Source organism: Ranitomeya imitator, chromosome 2, assembly GCF_032444005.1.
Source record: "Ranitomeya imitator isolate aRanImi1 chromosome 2, aRanImi1.pri, whole genome shotgun sequence".
NCBI lineage: Eukaryota > Metazoa > Chordata > Amphibia > Anura > Dendrobatidae > Ranitomeya > Ranitomeya imitator.
In genome coordinates, this window is record NC_091283.1 from 444,774,099 (window position 1) to 444,796,331 (window position 22,233).

The following is a 22,233-nucleotide window of genomic DNA, read 5'->3' on the forward strand; positions in this document are numbered from 1 at the left end:
AGATAAACAGATAGATAGACAGATAGATAGATATGAGAGAGTAGACATGAGTGTCCAAAATTGTAAGTTGATAGTCCAAGAGACGTCATGTACAGCACAGCAGGGACCCATCAGAGGGAGGTCACCTTGCCGTGGTTGATGGGCATGCATGAATTAGCCATATTTATGCGCTAAGAACCTTCATTTTCATTCATTTCCATAAGTTTAAAACTTTTTTTTGAAAAAAAAATTTTTGAGTAGTAAAATCTAGATTATATGTTTTTAACCCCTTCATGACCGGGGGATTTTTCGTTTTTCCGTGTTCGTTTTTCGCTCCCCTCCTTCCCAGAGCCATAACTTTTTTATTTTTCCGTCAATTTGGCCATGTGAGGGCTTATTTTTTGCGGGACGAGTTGTACTTTTGAACGACATCATTGGTTTTAGCATGTCGTGTACTAGAAAACGGGAAAAAAATTCCAAGTGCGGTGAAATTGCAAAAAAAGTGCAATCCCACATTGGTTTTTTGCTTGGCTTTTTTGCTAGGTTCACTAAATGCTAAAAATGACCTGCCATTATGATTCTCCAGGTCAGTACGAGTTCATAGACACCTAACATGACTAGGTTATTTTTTTATCTAAGTGGTGAAAAAAAATTCCAAACTTTGCTAAAAAAAAAAAAAAAAATTGCGCCATTTTCCGATACTCGTAGCGTCTCCATTTTTCATGATCTGGGGTCGGTTGAGGGCTTATTTTTTGCGTGCCGAGATGACGTTTTTAATGATAGCATTTTGGTGCAGATACTTTCTTTTGATCGCCCGTTATTGCATTTTAATGCAATGTCGCGGCGACCAAAAAAACGTAATTCTGGCGTTTCGAATTTTTTTTCCCGCTACGCTGTTTAGCGATCAGGTTAATACTTTTTTTTAATTGATAGATCGGGCGATTCTGAGCGCGGCGATACGAAATATGCGTAGATTTGATATTTTTTTATTGATTTATTTTGATTGGGGCGAAAGGGGGGTGATTTAAACTTTTATGTTTTTTTTATTTTTTTCACATTTTTTAAAACTTTTTTTCTTAACTTTTGCCATGCTTCAATAGCCTCCATGGGAGGCTAGAAGCAGGCACAACCCGATCGGCTCTGCTACATAGCAGCGATCTGCTGATCGCTGCTATGTAGCAGAATTGCACGTGTGCTGTGAGCGCCGACCACAGGGTGGCGCTCACAGCCACCGCTCATCAGTAACCATAGAGGTCTCTGGGACCTCTATGGCTACAATATACAAGCATCGCCGACCCCCGATCATGTGACGGGGGTCGGCGATGACGTCATTTCCGGCCGCCCGGCCGGAAGCGGTAGTTAAATGCCGCTGTCTGCGTTTGACAGCGGCATTTAACTAGTTAATAGGTGCGGGCAGATCGCGATTCTGCCCGCACCTATTGCGGGCACATGTCAGCTGTTCAAAACAGCTGACATGTCCCGGCTTTGATGCGGGCTCACCGCGGAGCCCTGCATCAAAGCAGGGGAGCCGGCATCGGACGGTATAGTACGTCCGATGCCGGTAAGGGGTTAATGTTTTTCTGTGTTTTCACATGGCCTAAATTTATACATAGTGCTGCTGTGTTTTCTTTTTTGTAGATATAAGATAGATAGATAGATATGTGATAAATAGATAAAATAAATAGACTGAAGATAGACCAGTAGATTTGAGATAGATGGTAGATAGATAAATAATAGATCTATAATGTACTGGGTTACCTCAGTACAAATGTAAAAATGATATGTAGATACATTAGTAGGTATGAAAGAGAACAAGGATATTTTGAAGCTAATATTCCTCCCACTTTTGAGAAACATAAAAGAGTGCACATATTGCAGAGTGTGTAACGACCCCTTTCATGGCCCCAATAAAGCATGGTGCCTTACGATGATGCCCCTCCATAGATTATGATGCCTCCTCATGCAGTATGATGCCACCATATAATGTGATACTTCAATGAAGTCCTCGACATAAACATAGCATGATGTACATACAGTACTCCTCACACGGTAAGATGCATTTATAATGACCTCCCCACAATAAAATGTCCTATGTGATATAATGCCCCCACAAAGTGTGATTCGACCACACATTATGATGTCCCACAGTACTTCCTCAGACTACATAATTCCCCCAAAGTACTTCCTACATAATATACGGTACTATCCTCATACATTCCCCCAAAGTATGATGCCCTCACATAGTATGTTGCACACCAGGTGCTCTCACACATTATAATGATCTCATTATATCCCCTCACACAGTGTGATACCCCCAATGTGCCCTACATACATTATGATGCCCCCACAATGACACTAATATATCATGATTCCCCCACTGTGCCCTCCACATTGTCTGATGCCCCCATAGTACGGCATGCTACATAGTATGATGCCACCACAGTGCCCCTCATACATTATGGTGCCGCCTCAGTGCCCATCATATATTAATCATATATAATGATGTCCCACCATGTCCTGTCATTCAGCATCATGCCCTATAATGCCTCCACAAAGTATGATGTACCAAAAATATCCTACAAACATTATGTACCCACAGAGCCTCTCAGACTTTATGTCCCGATACTGTCTCATATGATTCCCCACAATGCCCCATACAGTGCCACAAGCAGCATGATGCCCCCACCTTGCCCCCACCACAGTATGATGCCTCCACAGTACCAGTCATGCATTATGATGCTCCCACAGGGCCCTAACACTGTATGATGCTCTCACAATGGTTTCACACAGTATAGTACCCACACCTTGCACCCCACACAGTAAGATTTCCTTTCTGTGCTATATATTACACCCTCACTGCGCCCCTCATATATAATGATGACCTCACTTGCAGTCATATATTATATTGCCCCACAGTGCCTCCTCATATAGCATGATAAAGTATGATATGTCCGTGGTGCCCACCAGCAGGGTCGGTGTCAGCACCCCGCGTACCCGGGCAAGTGCCGGGGCCCTGGCGAGACAGGGGGGCCCATTCAAGGCCGGCGTTAAGGGCAGGCAGCTGCCAGTGCCTAGGACCACCGCTCACCCAGGGGCCCTCAGCTAGCGGCACATCACAGAGCTGACTCGGCAGGGGAGGGGGAGCGGTAGGGGGCTGTCTAATTATACTCACCTACTCCTGGCAGCTGGTGCGGTCCCTGCAGGTCCCCGGCTCCCCAGCTTCTTCCTGTACTGAGTGGTCACATGGTACCGCTCATTACAGTAATGAATATGCAGTTCCACCTCCCATTACTGTAATGAGCGGTAACGGTGACCGCTCAATACAGGAAGAAGCTGCCGGCGCCGGGAAGCAGGGACTGCACAGCGCCAGAAGCAGATGAGTATAACGGGGAGGGGAGCGCAGCGCTGAGCGATATTCACCTGCTCCTCGTTCCATCCACCGCTCCGTCTTCCACGTCCTCTGCAGTGACGCTGAGGTCAGAGGGCGTGGTGACGTGGTTAGTGCGCGCCCTCTGCCTGAGCGTCAGTGCAGAAGACGCTGAAGAAGATGGAGCGGCAGCTGGAACGAGGACAGGTGAATATTGAAAGTGCCGGGGGCCTGAGCGACGGAGAGGTGAGTATGTGATTTTTTTTTTTTTTATCGCAGCAACAGCAAATGGGGCAAGTGTCTGTATGGAGCATCTTATGGGGCAATAACGTTTGTGCAGCACTATATGGGGCAAGTGTCTCTATATACTACATGGCTGTTCTATATACTACATGGGCCGTGTTATATACTACGTGGGCTGTTATATAACCAAAAACACATGGGCTACTTGCACAGTGAACAAGTCTGTAGAAACCTGTTCACACCACCAAGAAACTTGAAGACACAAAAGCGCACAGCAAGGTCAAAAATAATCTGTTGTAAAAAAAAGTCACAGTAAATAAGCAAGTGCTAGTCAAAAAATGAAAAAAATACAGGGTATTTAGTTAATACTTTTTTTGCAAAAAAATGTATATTAAGCTGCTCCACCAATCGTCAAGGTATACCCATAATAGAGCAGTCCTATCTAATGTATATAATCCCTATCTGATGTATTTAAAAACCTGATCATCTGTATAGTACCTGTATAAGCAGGGTTCAGAGAGAAAATATCCATGTGGACATGCAAGATGGAACAGCTTCAATGCAAATGACCCACAGAGGAGTGGTGGACTCCCCAGTCTTGTAGAAACAAGAGAACAATTAAAGAACCAAAAACACATGGGCTACTTGCACAGTGAAGAAGTCTGTAGAAACCTGTTCACACCACCAAGAAACTTGAAGACACAAAAGCGCACAGCGAGGTAAAAAATACTGTGTTGTAAAAAAGTCACAGTAAATAAGCAAGCGCTAGTCAAAAAATGAAAACATATGGGCCCTGGCGAGACAGGGGGGCCCATTCAAGGCCAGCGTTAAGGGCAGGCAGCTGCCAGTGCCTAGGACCACCGCTCCCCCAGGGGCCCTCAGGTAGCGGCACATCACGGAGCTGACTCGGCAGGGGAGGGGGAGCGGCCGGGGGCTGTCTAATTATACTGCGTCCTCTGCAGTGACGCTGAGGTCCGAGGGGGTGCGGTAACGTGGCTAGTGCGCGCCCTCTGCCTGAGCTTCAGTGCAGAAGATGCTGAAGAAGATGGAACGGCAGCTGGAATGAGGACAGGTGAATATTGAAAGTGCCGGGGGCCTGAGCGACGGAGAGGCGAGTATGTGATTTTTTTTTTTTATCGCAGCAACAGCAAATGGGGCAAGTGTCTGTATGGAGCATCTTATAGGGCAATAACGTTTGTGCAGCACTATATGGGACAAGTGTCTCTATATACTACATGGCTGTTCTATATACTACGTGTGCCGTGTTATATATTACGTGGGCTGTTATATGCTACGTGGGCTGTGCTATATACTAGATGGCTGTTCTATAAACTACAGTGGTGTTCAAAAGTCCTGCATAGGATTAATTGATTGATTTTTCAAGTTTTAAACGTTTTCTGTCGAATATCTTCGATGCTAATATGACATATTATATATCGTTTTGTTCAGAATACAATTTTGCATTCTTTCCCTGTAATATTTTTAGCTTTTGAAGCAGTTTTGCCTGAAATTATTGCAACAATATGGGAATTGAAATCAGAACTAAACATTGTACAGCTTCAGATCCAAAATTAGCCAATCACAGATGAGGTTCTTGGGACCATCATAACCGGGATATGGCAGCCAATCACATTGCATTACATTGCATCACATCTGCTGCTTTGTTTGTTTGTTTTATCTGTTGGTCTATCTAGTGAATCATACTGTAGAGTTTTATGATGGGAGCCTTCAGATTTTTGCCAGCGGAGGATCGTGTGCGAGTTGTGGTGCTACATGAAGAGGGTTATACTGGCCCCCAGATCGCAAGGAAGGTCGGCTGTAATCAGAGTACAGTCGTAAGAATTTTGCAGAAACATAAGCAGCTTGAAATCACCCAGGACAGGCCCAGATCTGGTCGGCCCAGAAAGTCAACTAAAAGGGAGGATAGAGTACTGATAAGAACATCCCTTGCCAATCGAAAGCTCAGCTCTCCTCAGCTTCTGCGAGAATGGCAAGAAAAGTGCAATATTGAGGTAGCAACATCAACTGTTAGGAAGAGATGATTGGAAGCAGGATTGATAGGGTGCAAGGCCCGAAAGAAGCCATTGATGACAGCCATACAAAGACAAAGGCGAAAACTGTGGGCATTGAAATAGTTAAAATGGAGGAAGGAGGAGTGGGAAAAAGTGCTATTTAGTGATGAAAGCACTTTTTGCATTTTAGGAAATGTGGCAAGTCTTATGTGAGAAGGTTCCCACATGAAGAGTACAAGCCAGAGTGTTTGAGCTCCTCTGTGAAACATCCGATGAAAGTAATGGTCTGGGGCTGTATGGCAGCCAATGGTGTTGGAAGGCTTCATATTGTGGAGGGTATGGTTAATGCAAAAAAATACATAGACATCCTTAATAAGAAAATGCTGCCTTCTGCTCAACACTCTGAATTAAATAAAAAATAATAAATCTTAAAAAGTAAAATTTAAGTCTGTGTGAACTTGCATTGGAAGTTAGTGAACTTAGAAACCTGTTCACCATTCTACACACTGTACTAGTGTAGGTATGGTTATGCTGTAAAAAAATTATCAAAAATGCACATACCATAACAATTTATACACTTGGGACATTCAAAAATGAGTATGGCATACAATGAGGGATTACAAAAACATATCTGTTCCACCAGTTTCACTGTAGAGATGCAGAAGTATGAAACATAGTTTTCTTCACGCCTATGCAGGACTTTTGAACACCACTTGTACGTGGGCCATGTTATATACTATGTGGCTGTGCTATATACTATATGGGCTGTGCTATATACTACGTGGCTGTGTTATATGCTACGTGGGCTGTGCTACATACTACGTGGGCTGTGTTATATACTACATGGCTGTGTTTATATGCGATCATGAATCGTGGTATGTATTAAAGGGGGGGGCCCACTAAGACTCTTTCGCACGGGGCCCTCAAAAACTTGGAGCCGGCCCTGCCCACCAGACAGTGTGAAGCCCCCTTAGTTCCCACCATTCATTATGATGCTCCCACAGTGCCGCTTACACATTATCATGGTCCCACAGTGCCCCACACAGAGTAAGATGGTCTGACAGTGCCTAAATGAATTATTATGCCTTCACTCGCCACCTGGTACATTATGTTATGTTTACTGTGTCCAGGGTAGACTGGGGTGTCTGGGACCCACCAGGGGAATGGACTCTAGGGGCCCACCTTACAGCTATATACAAATATCCGTAAGTCGTTATCCCCATTATAGTGGAGCATCGACTGGAAAACACAGGGGGCTCCTGCACATCTAATGTGCGCCCCTATAACGGGGATGTACAATTATGGTATTTTACATTAAAGGTTCTATGGTTAAAACAAGTTATCACCGATCCATAGGCTCCATCGGATAGGCGATTGCTTAGGTCCGACCATTAGAAACTGCACCGATTGGAAGAATGGGGAAATTTTATCCATGACAGGACGCTTATCCCCATTTTAAAATGCAACAGCAGTTCAGAAGTCTGATCACAGCTCAATTCATTCTCTTTGGGGGCTTCCAGAAAAAAACAAGAGCAGCCACAGAGTGAATGAATGGATCAGTGGTCAAGTCGGACATACTGCTCCAGTCTAATGGGGATAAAAGCTCCCTGCCGACTGAGTCCCAGCAGTCAGAACCCTCCCCCCTACCACCAACCAATACGTTATCACTAATCCTGTGGAGAGGCGATTACTTTTTTCACAGGAGAATCCCTGTAAGTGCATCTCTGACGCTGTGATCCAAGTATCTAATTTCTAATGGAAATAAAGAATCTTCTCCTAATTAATATCAGAGAGGTCAAATGACCGCCATACACAACACAATCCCCTATACCAAGACCAATAATACCACATACAGGAAGAAATACCATCACACCATGAACAGATCACATAGTTACCGAATAACACCACATATTACCAGGATATAGGGACCAAATAATACCACAGACAAGGAGACATACCGCCACACCATAACTAGACCACACATTCCACAACATAATGACCGAGTAATATGACATATAGGGGATAAATACCACCATACCATGACCAGACCACAAATTACCATCACATAGTGACCGAATAATACCACATATAGGGTATAACTACCACCATACCATGACCAGACTACAAATTACCACCACATAGTGACCGAATAATACCACATATAGGGGATAAATACCACCACACCGCGACCAGACCACATATTACGATCACATAGTGACTGAATACTACAATACTAATCATGAATACAAACCAAACTACTAACAAAACTGTTATTACCACCAGTGACATTATACACAAGAGCTCTATATATAGTGTTAGTGTGCAGGTAATACAGTGATTACCAGTGACATTGCACACAGGAGCTCTGTATATAGTGTCAGTGTACCGGTAATACAGCGATCACCAGTGACATTATACACAGGAGCTCTATATATAATATCAGTGTACAGATAATACAGTGATGACCAGTGACATTATACACAGGAGCTCTGCATATAGTGTCACTGTACAGGTAATACAGTGACCACCAGTGACAATATACACAGGAGTTTTGTATATAGTGTCAGTGTATAGGTACTACAGTGATCACCAGCGACATTATACACAGGAGCTCTGTTCACAGTATATAGTGTGTGTGTACATGTAATACATTGACTCACCGGTGACATCTCTAGTTGAAGTCCTTCTTCTTCACTTTTCTTCTTCAGCCAGCACAGACCACCATCAATTATTCCAGCCAGGACACATCTCTGCAAAAAATAAAGACACAGTCATCAATAGCTGATCGCTATTGCAGCGCCCCAGGGTCCTGGTCATTGCAGTAATGTTATTTTTCCTCTAGGGGGAGTGATGTTACGTTTGGAGGCAAAGAAGGACAACCAAATCCAGGTATCACAAACATGCAAGACATTTCTCACTCCAGGCCACCAGGGAGAGCTATGCTCCTATTTATTAGGGCACTCCTCACACTTGGGTAAAACTGGTTGCCTGGGGAGGAAGTGAGTTAGTTGTTGGCTGAGCTTGGCTCAGGTAGTTGGTCCCTGACAGGGGTGGGAAGAGGCCGAGAGAGAAGGACACGGAGCTGTGCTTGCCCTGAGTGTGGCAGCTTCTAGAAAGAGACACTGAAGGAGAACTGCATTGTACAGAGGGTGAAGAAGTCGTAGCAAAGGAGTGAATATCAGAGGAGTTCTGCCCTACACAGGCTGCCTCCTTCTGAGGCGCAGGATCCCGGGAGCTGGAACACCGAGGGAGCAACAGTCCTTTATGCCTTGCTTCACAGATCGGCAGGAGAGCTAATTTCGCATTACCTGCCCTCCCTATACCCAGGAGGCAAGGTAGCACTGCTTAGAGGCTGGGGCATGATAGAGTCCCTGTAAAACCCCTCAAGCCACCGGTCATACGGGTTTGTCCTATCCATCCTGGGGACAGAGAGAGACATAACATCTGTAACATCTTCAACAGTTGTGAGGACCTTATGACATGCTTAGCAGTAAAGTACTACAACACCACGGCACTAGAGGAAGGCTACTGATTTCTACCTGGATAAGGGGACTCTGGATTTGCCTCCAAACCGGGCAGACTCTGTCTGCCCAGTGGTACCCTGGACTGTGGATGCTGAAGCCTTCAGTAAAAGGTAAAGAGACTGCAACCTTGTGCCCTCATTCTTCACCGTGCCTCACACCATCCACCATCTACACACTGGGAAGCCCTGGGGACATACTTCACCTGTGGGAAGGTATACCATCTAGCTGCCATAACATCACCCCAGTGGACCCCTTAAAGCAGCCTCGGTCACCCTGACCGAATATCACCGGTGGCGTCACAAACATTTCCCCTTTAAAGACCTTTTCCCTTTTAAACGGACCTCCCGAGGGACACGGACCGGGTCAGCCACCGTGACATCCCCCTGTGAACCGAAGGACCCGATACCGAGTACCCCCTTGCCCTTGGGGGCGCTCCAACCTTTTGGCATCACGAACAGGATCTACTTAAGCCTGAAAATCGGGTCATGTGCGCCTAAGAACTGTGCCAGAATCGTATTTGAACTGTGTGCGCTTAAAGACTGTGTATTGCCATTTACCGCCAAAATTCCCACCAAAACCGTCGCCATTGTCGTGCCACGAAGAGCGCAGGAGAAGGGCGGGCCAACATGGGAGGAGACCATCAGAGCGGTGCCAAAAGTGACAACCGCCCCCTCCGACTACGGCTGCAGGATGTGCGCCTAGCGACTGTGCAGAATTGTGCTTGAACTGTGATTTACTAAAGGACTGTGTATTGCAAAAGACCGCCAAAATTCCCGCCAAAACCGTCGCCATTACAGCGCCACGAAGAGCGCAGAAGAAGAAGGGTGTGCCATCGTGGGCGTGAACTGACTGAGAGCGCGAAAAATAATGGCCGCCCAGTCCAAATACCTCTGTACCTTAAGGACGTGTCCATCAGCAGCCGAGATCCGCCTTCTGATCCTCAATGGAGGGAGGAGACAAAGAAAAAGAAACCGCCCCCGGAGGAGAGAGCGGGAAAAGGACCGGGAAGGAGCAGAGATGGCGACCAACGGGTATCCGAAAGAGAACGACCCGATCCAATGCAATCCCTTGCCACCAGGGGAGTACTCAGACCGTTGGAGGATGTGTACTCCTTGGAGCCATCAGTGGGAAAGCTGAACCGCCGGTCCCTGGGCAACAGGGAGGTGACAGCAGAGACAAGGAAGCCGCCCTATACAGACAGAATGCCCTGGAAGAGTTGCGGTCCGGACAACAGCTGATCCCAGTATCCTCATCAGCGGATCGGACGAGCGCAGGTGGGGACGCATCAAGTGCAGGTACCGAAAACAACCCTGCCCCAGTGACCGATCCCGCTCCAGCGATCGCTCCTTCCCCAGCCACCAACCATGCTTCAGCGCCTGCTACCACCGCCAAAACCCTGACAGATGACGCCCCGAAAGCTGGACTGAACTGGCCCCATGTCAGAATCCTCCCTTGGGAGGAATATAGGCTGTGCTTGATATCGCAGTGGAGGAGGGAAAAGGAGCAAAAGGTCAGATGTGAAGGGCAGGACAGCCTCCCACTGACATGGGGTGTAGTAGTGGTCTTCCATCTTCAAAAAGGGAGGGCTGTATTCAGGAAATAGGACTACCGGTGAAGATTCATGTTACCAGGGACGAGGTGGAACCTCACCTTAGAGAGGGATACTCGGACCAAGACCTATACCCAGGGGATGTTGTAGTTTACACTCGTTACTGGAATGAAGACGGCTGGTGTGCACGGGATGTTAGGGGATGCGCCCTACTCATTGCACCACCTAGTGTCTAAGAAACCATCTCCGGTGCTACATAAACTACAAGCAAACCCACAGACCCATACATCCCCTACTGTGCATATTACCGCTACCACTGAGGCAACAGCTGCTACCTCTGCTGTAATTAACAAACATACGCAAGCTACGCAAACTTCTGTTGCTGCGATTGACTTGACCATCCATGATCAACGGACTCATGGCATTTACCTGGTACCAGGTGTAATATTGGATCCAACTCTTCCCAGGCCAGGAAGAATCCAGTGCCAAGTGCCGCCATGGAAACCGTCTTCATAAACCACCAAATAGGAACACTGATTGTACATAGTTCTCTAACTCTTTTTGCTGTTTTAAACCCATCAAGGGTTATTTCTTAAAGGGGTCCCATGTTAAAGGGATCCTGTGTTTTGCACAAGTTACTCATGGCCTGTTGCTTTAAGAACATTTGAATCATGGACAGTGAATGATTCACAAACTGTCTTGTATATAGTTTGCACCTTCTTAAAGGTGCTTCCTACTGGTTTTACAATGGAGGCTTTTACAGAGAATGCCTCCAACAGAGACTGTTGTTAATCTTGTTGTGAGAACTGTTTTGTTTTTCAGACCTGAAGAAAAACCCGTTGGTGTGGCAGAATTCTGGGTCAGGATACACGTCTTGTAGCCCGCCCGAGACCAACGTTGGGGGTTTGTAATGGGTCCCTTCCATCACGTCACTTTTGTTGCTAAACTGGCTTGAATCTTGATGTGATTGATATTGCACTACCTCATTGAGTTATCCGAACCCATAAAGGGTCAATGTCTAATTGTTGTGCTTTGCCGAAGGGTTAATATATTACAGGGTTAATATAACAGACTACAGTAGATGGTGGCCCGATTCTAACGCATCGGGTATTCTAGAATATGCATGTCCACGTAGTATATTGCACAACCCACATAGTATATTGCCCATCCACGTAGTATATTGTCCATCCACGTAGTATATTGCTCATCCACGTAGTATATTGCTCTGCCACGTAGTATATTGCACAGTCACGTAGTATATTGTCCATCCATGTAGTATATTGCCCAGACACGTAGTATATTGCCCAGTGACGTAGTATATTGCCCAGCCACGTAGTATATTGCCCAGTGACGTAGTATATTGCTCTGCCACGTAGTATATTGCACAGTCACGTAGTATATTGTCCATCCATGTAGTATATTGCCCAGACACATAGTATATTGCCCAGTGACGTAGTATATTGCCCAGCCACGTAGTATATTGCCCAGTGACGTAGTATATTGCCCAGTGACTTAGTATATTGCCCAGTGACGTAGTATAGCGACGTAGTATATTGCCCAGTGACGTAGTATACAGCACAGAACCACGTAGTATATTGCACAGCGACGTAGTATACAGCGCAGAGCCACGTAGTATATTGCACAGCGACGTATATTTCCCAGCGAAGTAGTATACAGCATAGAGAAACGTAGTATATTGCACATCGACGTAGTATATTGCCCAGTCACATAGTATATTGCCCAGCCACATAGTATATTGCCCAGCTACGTAGTATATTGCCCAGCCATGTAGTATATTGCCCAGTCATAGTATATTGCCCAGCCACGTAGTATATTGCCCAGCCACGTAGTATATTGCCCAGCTACGTAGTATATTGCCCAGCGTAGTATACAGCACAGAGCCACGTAGTATATTGCACAGCGACGTAGTATATTGCCCAGTCATGTAGTATATTGCCCAGTGACGTAGTATATTTCCCAGCGACGTAGTATACAGCACAGAGCCACGTAGTATATTGCACAGCGACGTAGTATATTGCCCAGTCACGTAGTATATTGCCCAGCCACATAGTATATTGCCCAGCTACGTAGTATATTGCCCAGTCACGTAGTATATTGCACAGCAACGTAGTATATTGCCCAGTCACGTAGTTTATTGCCCAGCCATGTAGTATATTGCCCAGCTACGTAGTAAATTGCCCAGCGAAGTAGTATACAGCACAGAGCCACGCAGTATATTGCACAGCGACGTAGTATATTGCCCAGTCACGTAGTATATTGCCCAGTGACGTAGTATATTTCCCAGCGAAGTAGTATACAGCACAGAGCCACGTAGTATATTGCCCAGCTACGTATTATATTGGCCAGTCACGTAGTATATTGCCCAGCTACGTAGTATATAGCCCAGCCAGGTTTGTCACAGGTTAAAAATTTTTTAAAAAAACATATACTCACTTTTCCGAGGGAGACCTTGTAGTCCACGGCAGCTTCTGGTCCCAGGGTTGGTATGAGCGCAGGACCTGTGATGACGTCGCGGTCACATGACCGTGATGTCATGGCAGGTCTTTGTAGCGCAGAGCCTGTGATGACGTCACGCTCACATGACCGTGACATCATGGCAGGTCCTTCTCGCGCAGGTGCGCAGGGTCTGTGATGACGTTGCGGTCACATGACCGTGACGTCATGGCAGGTCCTTCTGCCACCGGAACCTGCAACGGAAGATGGTGGCCGGCGCGAGCTGCTACGGAGGGTGAGTATAGCAGGTTTTTTTTATTATTTTTAACATTACATTTTTTACTATTGATGCTGCATAGGCAGCGTCAATAGTAAAAAGTTTGGGACACACAGGGTTAATAGCGGCGGTAACGGAGTGCGTTACCCGCGGCATAACGCGGTCCGTTACCGCTGGCATTAACCCTGTATAAGCGGTGACCGGAGGAGAGTATGCGGGCGACAGGCACTGACTGCGGGGAGTAAGGAGCGGCCATTTTCTTCTGGACTGTGGCCGTCGCTGATTGGTCGCGGCAGCCATGACAGGCAGCTGCCGAGACCAATCAGTGAATGAATAACCGGGCCAGACAGACAGAAGGACAGACAGAAGCGACCCTTAGACAATTATATAGTAGATAAGGTTAAAAATTTGAATCTAGATAGAATTGTGTTTCCATAGTTGATAGTATGTAGTCAGAAACCTAGAGAATGCTAATAAAATTGAGATTGAGTTAGATGATAGAAAATGTTTAATGATGCACTTTTGAATAAATTGACAGGATCCTCCTTTTGTTCCTTCCATGGAAAACAGTTTCCTAAAAAGTAAATTATATTACTGTATTAATAATGTCCCTAATTGGACCCTAAAGAAATTATGCTCCCCACTTGTCACCATAAACTAATATAGCATGTTCCTCATTCTGACCCCAAAACAGTAATTAAGTCCCTCATCCTGGCCCCCTTTATTTAATAATCTCTCCCAGCCTGGCCCCCTTCATTTTATAATATGCCTCAGCCTGCCCCCTATGTCCTTTGTGCAGCCTGGCCCCCAGCTATCCATACTGGCCCCCATATGTCCCTTGTCCTCCCCCCATATATCTCTCCTGGACCCCCATATATCCATCCTGGTCCATTGTCCGGGCCTCCATCCCATGAAAACCATCCTGGCTCCCCCCATATATCCATCCTGATCCCACTTATATATGCATCCTGTTCCCTTGTCCTGCCCCCCCATAAATCCATCCTGGCCTTCATATATCGATTCTGGCGCCCCCATATATATGCATCCTGGCTCTACCATATATGCATCCTGGTCGCCCATATGCATCCTGGCCCCCGTATACATGCATCCTGTCCCCATATGTATCCATCCTGGCTCCCCGCGCCCATATGGATCCATCCTGGCCCCTCAAATATATCCATCCTGGTCCTTTGTTCTGCCGCCCCCCTATATCCATCTGGGTCCTTTTTCCTGCTCCCATTATATCCATCCTGCCACCCCCTTATATCCATCCTGGTCCTTTTTTTCCTGCCCCCCCCCCCCCCATATATCTATCCTGCCACCCCCCTTATATCCATCCTGGTCCTTTTTTTCTTCCCCCCGTATATCCATCCTGCCACCCCCGATATCCATCTTGGTCCTTCTTTTCCTGCCCCTCCATATATCCATCCTGCAGCACCCTTATATCCATCATGGTTATTTTTTTCCTGACCCCCAAATATCCATCCTGGTCCTCTTTCTTGCCCCACATTTATCCATCCTGCCGCCCCATTATATCCATCCTGGTCCTTTTTTCCTGCTCCCATATGTATCCATCCTGCCTCTTTTCCCCTTATATCCATCCTGGTCCTTTTTTTCCTGCCCCCCCATATATCCATCCTGCTGCCCCCTTATAGCCATCCTGGCCCTTTTTTCCTGCCCCCCGTATATCCATCCTAGTCCCTTTTTCCTGCCCCCAGATATCCATCCTGCCACCCCCCCTTATATCCATCCTGGTCCTTCTTTTCTGCCCCCCCATAGGTATCCATCCTGCCGCTTTTCCCCTTATATCCATCCTGGTCCTTTTTTCCTGCTCCCATATGTATCCATCCTGCCGCTTTTCCCCTTATATCCATCCTGGTCCTTTTTTTCCTGCCCCCCCCATATATCCATCCTGCTGCCCCCTTATAGCCAACCTGGCCCTTTTTTCCTGCCCCCCGTATATCCATCCTAGTCCCTTTTTCCTGCTCCCAGATATCCATACTGCCACACACCCCCCCCCCCCCCCCTTATATCCATCCTGGTCCTTCTTTCCTGCCCGCCATAGGTATCCATCCTGCCGCACCGCTATATCGATCCTGGTCCTTTTTTCCTGCTCCCATATGTATCCATCCTGCCGCCCCCTTATATCCATCCTGGTCCTTTTTTCCTGCCCCCCATATATCCATCCTGCCGCTTTTCCCCTTATATCCATCCTGGTCCTTTTTTCCTGCCCCCCCATAGATCCATCCTGGCCCCTTACCCTGGCTTCATGGAGACAGAGACAGCCAGAGAGACACAGAGAGACAGACAGCCAGAGAGACAGAAGATTCCTCTTACCTGCCTGCGCTCCAAGCGCCATTCTCCTCCTCCTCCTCTCTGCAGGTGCGTGCACACATAGTAAAATGGCTGCCGACCTAGCAGAGGCCGGTGGCTGATGTACGCCCATGGCATGCGGTGCATGACACTGACGTGATACGCCGGTGATGACGAGCACAAACTTGACAGATAGGACCGGGACAGGTAATGAACGATGCGTGCGCACGCCCCTGCACATTCTCTGTCTGAGCTTTTAAAGGGCCCACGCCCCTAAAAACCACAGACCGTTTTTTTTCCCTTCTTCTCCTCCTCTCCTGCCCCCAGAGACAAGGGCCCGCTGGAGATTTCCCCTATACCCCGCCAGGCCAGTCCGACCCTGACTGTGTCCCTCATATATATGATGCCTAAATTGTTGGTTAGTCCTACACATTGGCTAGGAGTTTTTTATTATCTCATTCTTGCCTACAAAATAGCTTCAACTCTCATATGTTGGTGGGTTTTCTTCCATGAAACTACTCACTTCAGGTCCTTCCATAACATTTCTATAGGATTTAGATCTGAATTTTGACTTGGCCATGTATGTATATACTAGATTGTGGCCCGATTCTAATGCATCGGGTATTCTAGAATATGCATGTCCCCGTAGTATATGGACAGTGATGATTCCAGAATTCGCGGCAGACTGTGCCCGTCGCTGATTGGTCGAGGCAACCTTTATGACATCATCATCGCCATGGCAACCATTATGACATCATCGTCGCTGTGCCCGTTGCTGATTGGTAGAGGCAACCTTTATGACATCATCGTCACCATGGCAACCATTATGACATCATCGTCGCTGTACCCGTTGCTGATTGGTCGAGACGCGGGATTTCCAGGACAGACAGACAGACAGACAGACGGAAAAATCCTTAGACAATTATATATATAGATGTACAGTATTTCTTTCTCCAAACAAAATGCTTCCCATTTAAACCAAAAAGCACTATTTTGGTCTCATTCATCTACAAAACATTGTTCTAATAACCTTCTGGCTTGTTCAGACGATCTTTAGTAAACTGTAGCTTGACCTCAATGTTCATTTTGGAAAACAGTGACTTTCTTCTTGCAATCCTGCCATGCACATCCTTGTCATTAAGATTAACATTAGCTAGTGCTATAGAGGCCTAGAGTTTATCTTGGATTCTTTTGTGTCCAGGTAGATTATTATACGCATTGTTTTTGGAGTGATCTTAGTTGGTAGACCACTCCTGGTGAAGGAAATAGTGGTCTAAAATTTTCTGAAATTCTAAAAAAATTCTGTAGTTTTTTGTAATATATAAAAATATCTAATATGTATTTGTCTAAGGGTCACTTCTGTCTTTCTGTCCTTCTGTCTGTCTGTCATCGATATTCATTGGTCGCGGCCTCTGTCTGTCATGGAAATCCAAGTCGCTGATTGGTCGCCAGCCATGACCAATCAGTGATGGGCACAGTCCGGAAGAAAATGGCCGCTCCTTACTCCCCGCAGTCAGTGCCCGGCGCCCGCATACTCCCCTCCAGTCACCGCTCACACAGGGTTAATGCCAGCGGTAACGGACTGCGTTATGCCGCGGGTAACGCACTCTGTAACCGCTGCTATTAACCCTGTATGTCCCCAACTTTTTACTATTGATGCTGCCTATGCGGCATCAATAGTAAAAAGATCTAATATTAAAAATAATAAAAAACAAAAAACCTGCTATTCTCACCCTCCATCGTCCGACAATGCGCTCGCGCCCGCCGCCATCTTCCGTTCCCGGCGATGCATTGCGAAATTACCCAGAAGACTTAGCGGTCTCGCGAGACCGCTAAGTCATCTGGGTAATTTTGCAATGCATCCTGGGAACGGAAGATGGCGGCAGCCGCACGCGTATCGCCGGAGCTTCGGTGGATCCCAGGGGTGAGTATATAACTATTTTTTATTTTAATTATTTTTTTAACAGGGATATGGTGCCCACACTGCAGTATACTACGTGGGCTGTGTTAGATACCGCGTGGCAACTATTTACTACATAGGCAGTGTTATATACTATGTGGGCTGTGTTATGTACTGCGTGGGCTGTGCTATATATTACGTGGCCAGTGTTATATACTGCGTGGCCTGTGTTATATACTATGTCGCCTGTGTTATATACTGCGTGTCTGCTATATTATTATTATTATTATTTATTGTTATAACACAATTTATTCCATGGCGCTTTACATGAAAGAAGGGGTATACATAATAAAAACAAGTATAATAATCTTAAACAATACAAGTCATAACTGGTAGAAAAGGAGAGAGGACCCTGCCTGTGAAGGCTCACACTCTACAAGATATATACTGCGTGGGCTGTGTTATATAGTACGTGGCTGTGTTATATAGTACGTGGCTGTGTTATATAGTGCGTGGCCACTGTTATATATTGCGTGGCCTGTATTAACGCATCGGGTATTCTACAATGTGTATGTATATAGCAGCCACATAGTATATAGCACAGGCCACGTAGTATTTGTCTGCTATATACTACATGGCTCCTATATACTACGTGGCCTGTGCTATATACTATGTGGCTGCTATATACATACATAAATACATATTCTAGAATACCCGATGCGTTAGGATCGGGCCACCATCTAGTATAACACATAAATAAGTTATACATACAGTACTGCGCAAGAGCTTTAGACAGGTATGGAAAAAGTAAAAAAAAAAACTTTCAGAAGTGTTAGTAGGTTTTTTCATCAACTAACAAATGCAAAGTAAATGAACAAAGGAAAAATGTAAATTAAATCAAGATTTGGTGTGACTGCCCTTTGGCTCCATCAATTCTTCTAGGTACACTTGCATGCAGTTTTAAAGGAAACTCAGTAGGGAGCTTGTTCCAAACACCTTGTCATTTTTCCAGACCTGCTGAAAACTTTTGCAATGTACAGTAAATATAATATATTAAATATACCGGTAATAAAAAGAAAACCCCCAGCTACTGCAAAATTCTTGTATATTCCTCCTTTTTCAAGACCTTTCCTTCTGGAAATCCGAGCGTCTTGGATCTTTATTTATCTGAGTCTCGGTGGGGGGCACATCTTGGCCTATAGTCTCCCAGACAGGATGTTTTAAGATGAGAGAATGTGAGCTTATATCAAAGTAAGCACCTCTCCGGATCCTGGAGATTCATGTCTGATGTGTATGTCTGTATATCTGAATAAAAAAAGTGTACTTTTCTGGGATTTATTTCTACTAAAGGAAGAAACCCAGATTATACCATCATGGTCTAAATAGACATTACTATATTCAAGTAGTTATTCACGAGAATCCACGTATGATTATAAATGGCACTTCCCATATAAATAAAAACAAACAACTCAAGACTAGTGAGAGACCGAGTACTGAAGAGATCCATTAAAAATAATTTTTTTATTGAAATATCAAGAATAAATGAAAAAAACATTAAAAACAGAATGTCCAAAAGGGGAGGCTGGTGTGACCAAATCAATATGTAAAATCCAAATATTGTGAAATATATAGATAAATGGAAGGAGTATTAGAATATTTCAGGTACTGTGACCCACCCTTCCTTGTTAGGGCTTACATACCTGGTATCATACATGTAAACTTAAACATTACGGATAAAAAGGTCTCATATGTATAGGGATGATGTGAAGAGGTGAAAGGTTTATGGGAGGTATAACAATAATACAACTAGAAATAGCACAGGGTCTTGCAGTTCCTATGTGGCCTCTAAGAAATAGAAGAGGGTCTTGTAGTTCCTATGTGGCCACTAGAAATAGCAGAGGGTCTTGCAGTTCCTATGTGGCCTCTAAGAAATAGAAGAGGGTCTTGTAGTTCCTATGTGGCCACTAGAAATAGCAGAGGGTCTTGCAGTTCCTATGTGGCCTCTAAGAAATAGAAGAGGGTCTTGTAGTTCCTATGTGGCCACTAGAAATAGCAGAGGGTCTTGCAGTTCCTATGTGGCACTCAGAGGCGTAGCTAGGGTTTTGGTTCAGGGGGTCAAACTTCTCAGTGGGCCCCTAAACAGGTAACCTTGATTACAATTCGGTGACGCGCCCTAATACTGGAGGAGAACCTCAGCAGATGACAGCGCTGTTACTGAAGATAATCTCTATATAAAGACCAACATGGATATTACCGCCATATGGTCAGTGGTAGATACCAGCCCTATAGAACATATAAGAGATCACTGCACAGTTAAAGATAATGTTTAACCGCTGACGTTCTTTCTGATGGAATTGTTCATTTTTCCCGTCTTTTCCAACTGGTCCAGACCGACATGACAACTTAATCCAGCTACAACTCGTCTGCAGAGAATACAACAAAGACACATTTCACATCTCATATTCCAGCCCCATCACCATCTACTACCAACCTGCACAAACTCCTCATCCTATTGATACCCCAATACTGAGCCACTGCTGCCGTATGTGTCCCTATTACTGCCCGAAACCCCAATACTGAGCAGCTGCTGCCGTATGTGTCCCTATTACTGCACCTGATACCCCAATACTGAGCCGCTGCTGCCGTATGTGTCCCTATTACTGCTCCTGATACCCCAATACTGAACCGCTGCTGCCGTATGTGTCCCTATTACTGCGGCGCCCCAGGGACTTGGTCGTCGCAGTGGTATTGCTTTCCTCTAGGGGAGAGTGATGCTACATTTAGAGGCAAGGAAGGATAACTGCATCCAGGTATCACAAACATGCAACACATTTCATACTCCAGGCCACCAGGGGGATCTTCTGCTCCTATTTATTAGGACACACATATATATAACTGGTAGTCTGTAGGGAAAGTTAGTCAGTTCCAGACAGTAGTCAGAGGAGGATTGAAGGTTAAAGGAGCTGTGCATGCCCTATGAGCTGCAGCTCCCAGAAAGAGACATTGAAAGGCAGAATTGTATTGCAGCGAGCGTGAAGGAAGTCAAAGCAAAGGAGAGGACACCAGAAGGGGAACAGCCCCACTCAAGCTGTCTCCTTCTGAGGCGCAAAATCCCGGTAGCCAGAACACCGAGGGAGTAAGGACCTCTATGCCTTATTTCAGAGACTGGCAGGACAGCTAATTGCAGCTTACCTGTCCGCACCTACACCCAGGAGGCACGGTGACACCTACAGAGCCGGGTTATCTAAGAGACCCTATAAACAGGCTCAAGTCACCAGTCATACGAGTTTTGTCCTATCCTATACGGGGGACAGAGAGAGAGCGAAACATCGCATTTGTGAGACCCTTATGTGAAGCCATAGGCAGTAAGGGACTACACCACCGCAGCGCAAGGGATGGCTACTGATTTCCACCTGGACAAGGGAACTCTGGACTTGCCTCCAAACCGGCCGGACTCTGCCTGCCCTGTGATCTGGTGCCCTGGACTGTGGATGTTGAAGTCTTCAGTAAAGGTAAAGAGACTGCAACCTTGTGTCCTCGTTCTTCACTGCACCATTCACCATACCACCATCTACACCGGGAAGCCCTGGGGACATACATCACCTGTGGGAAGGTATACCATCTAGCTGCCATAACATCACCCCAACGGACCCCTTAAAGCAGCGTCAGTCACCTTGACCGAATACCACAGGTGGCATCACAAACATAAACTTTATCCCTTTAAAGACCTTTCCCTTTTACACAGACGTCCCAGGGCCAGAGACCGGGTCAGCCACGGTGACATCCCCCTGTGAACGAAGGACCCGTTACCGAGTACCCCACGGCCCTTGGGGGGCGATCCATTACTGCACCTGATACCCCAGTACTGAGCCGCTGCTGCCTTATGTGTCCCTATTACTGCACCTGATACCCCAATACTGTGCCGCTGCTGCCATATATGTCTCTATTACTGAACCTGCTGTGTGGTTCTCTGTGCCCTCTAAATTCTAAAGCAACTCTCTACAATATAGTAATGCCAGGTGCAAGTGCCCTAGATAACAGTGCCCATATTTTGCCCCTAGAAAGTAATATTGCCCTGTGTGCCCCTGTAAGGAGGTTGCTTTCCCTGCTCCCTACCTGGAACCACTTAGTCAGACAGATGGGTTGTTGGGGGGGGAAGACTTGTTGCTCTAGACAGAAGGGACCATGTGACTGCTGGGAGAGACTGCAGAGAAGAAGAGAGAGGGGTGTGGTCAGAAAAGAGCAGGAGAGCAGAGCGCGTGGGACAGAGGGGACAGCGCGCCAGAGAGAGAGCAGGCTGCAGCGCTGCACTCTCCGAAAGAGAGTGCTCCCCGTGAGGGCACTGAGGCTGAGATACCAGCCGTACTGAAGGCTCGATGTGAGAGTGTGGACTTGGAAGCCTCCATAATCAGAGAAGACATATCCCCTTACAGTGACCTGAGCGCGCAGACCCCGATGATTGCACTGACAAGCCAGGACCCCTGAGTGTGACAAAGTAAACTGCTCAATGTGTGTGTAGCATTGCTGCTGCAGAGAGAGAGAGAATGCCAGCCTAATGTACAGAGACTCGCAGCAGAGTGGCTGAAGAGAAGCACGAAGAGTCCTCGCCCATGGA

The 22,233-nt window shown here is 46.2% G+C and overlaps 1 long non-coding RNA gene across 2 annotated transcripts in view; it reads right to left on the reverse strand.

Annotated features, from left to right (window-relative positions):
• The window catches only part of LOC138667472 (uncharacterized), a 137,568-nt gene that overhangs the window by 7,202 nt on the left and 108,133 nt on the right, over nt 1-22,233 (reverse strand). For both annotated transcript variants that reach the window (XR_011318776.1, XR_011318777.1), the window contains one exon: nt 8,262-8,351. This is a non-coding gene — a long non-coding RNA (uncharacterized lncRNA). The remainder of the gene's footprint in view (nt 1-8,261; nt 8,352-22,233) is intronic.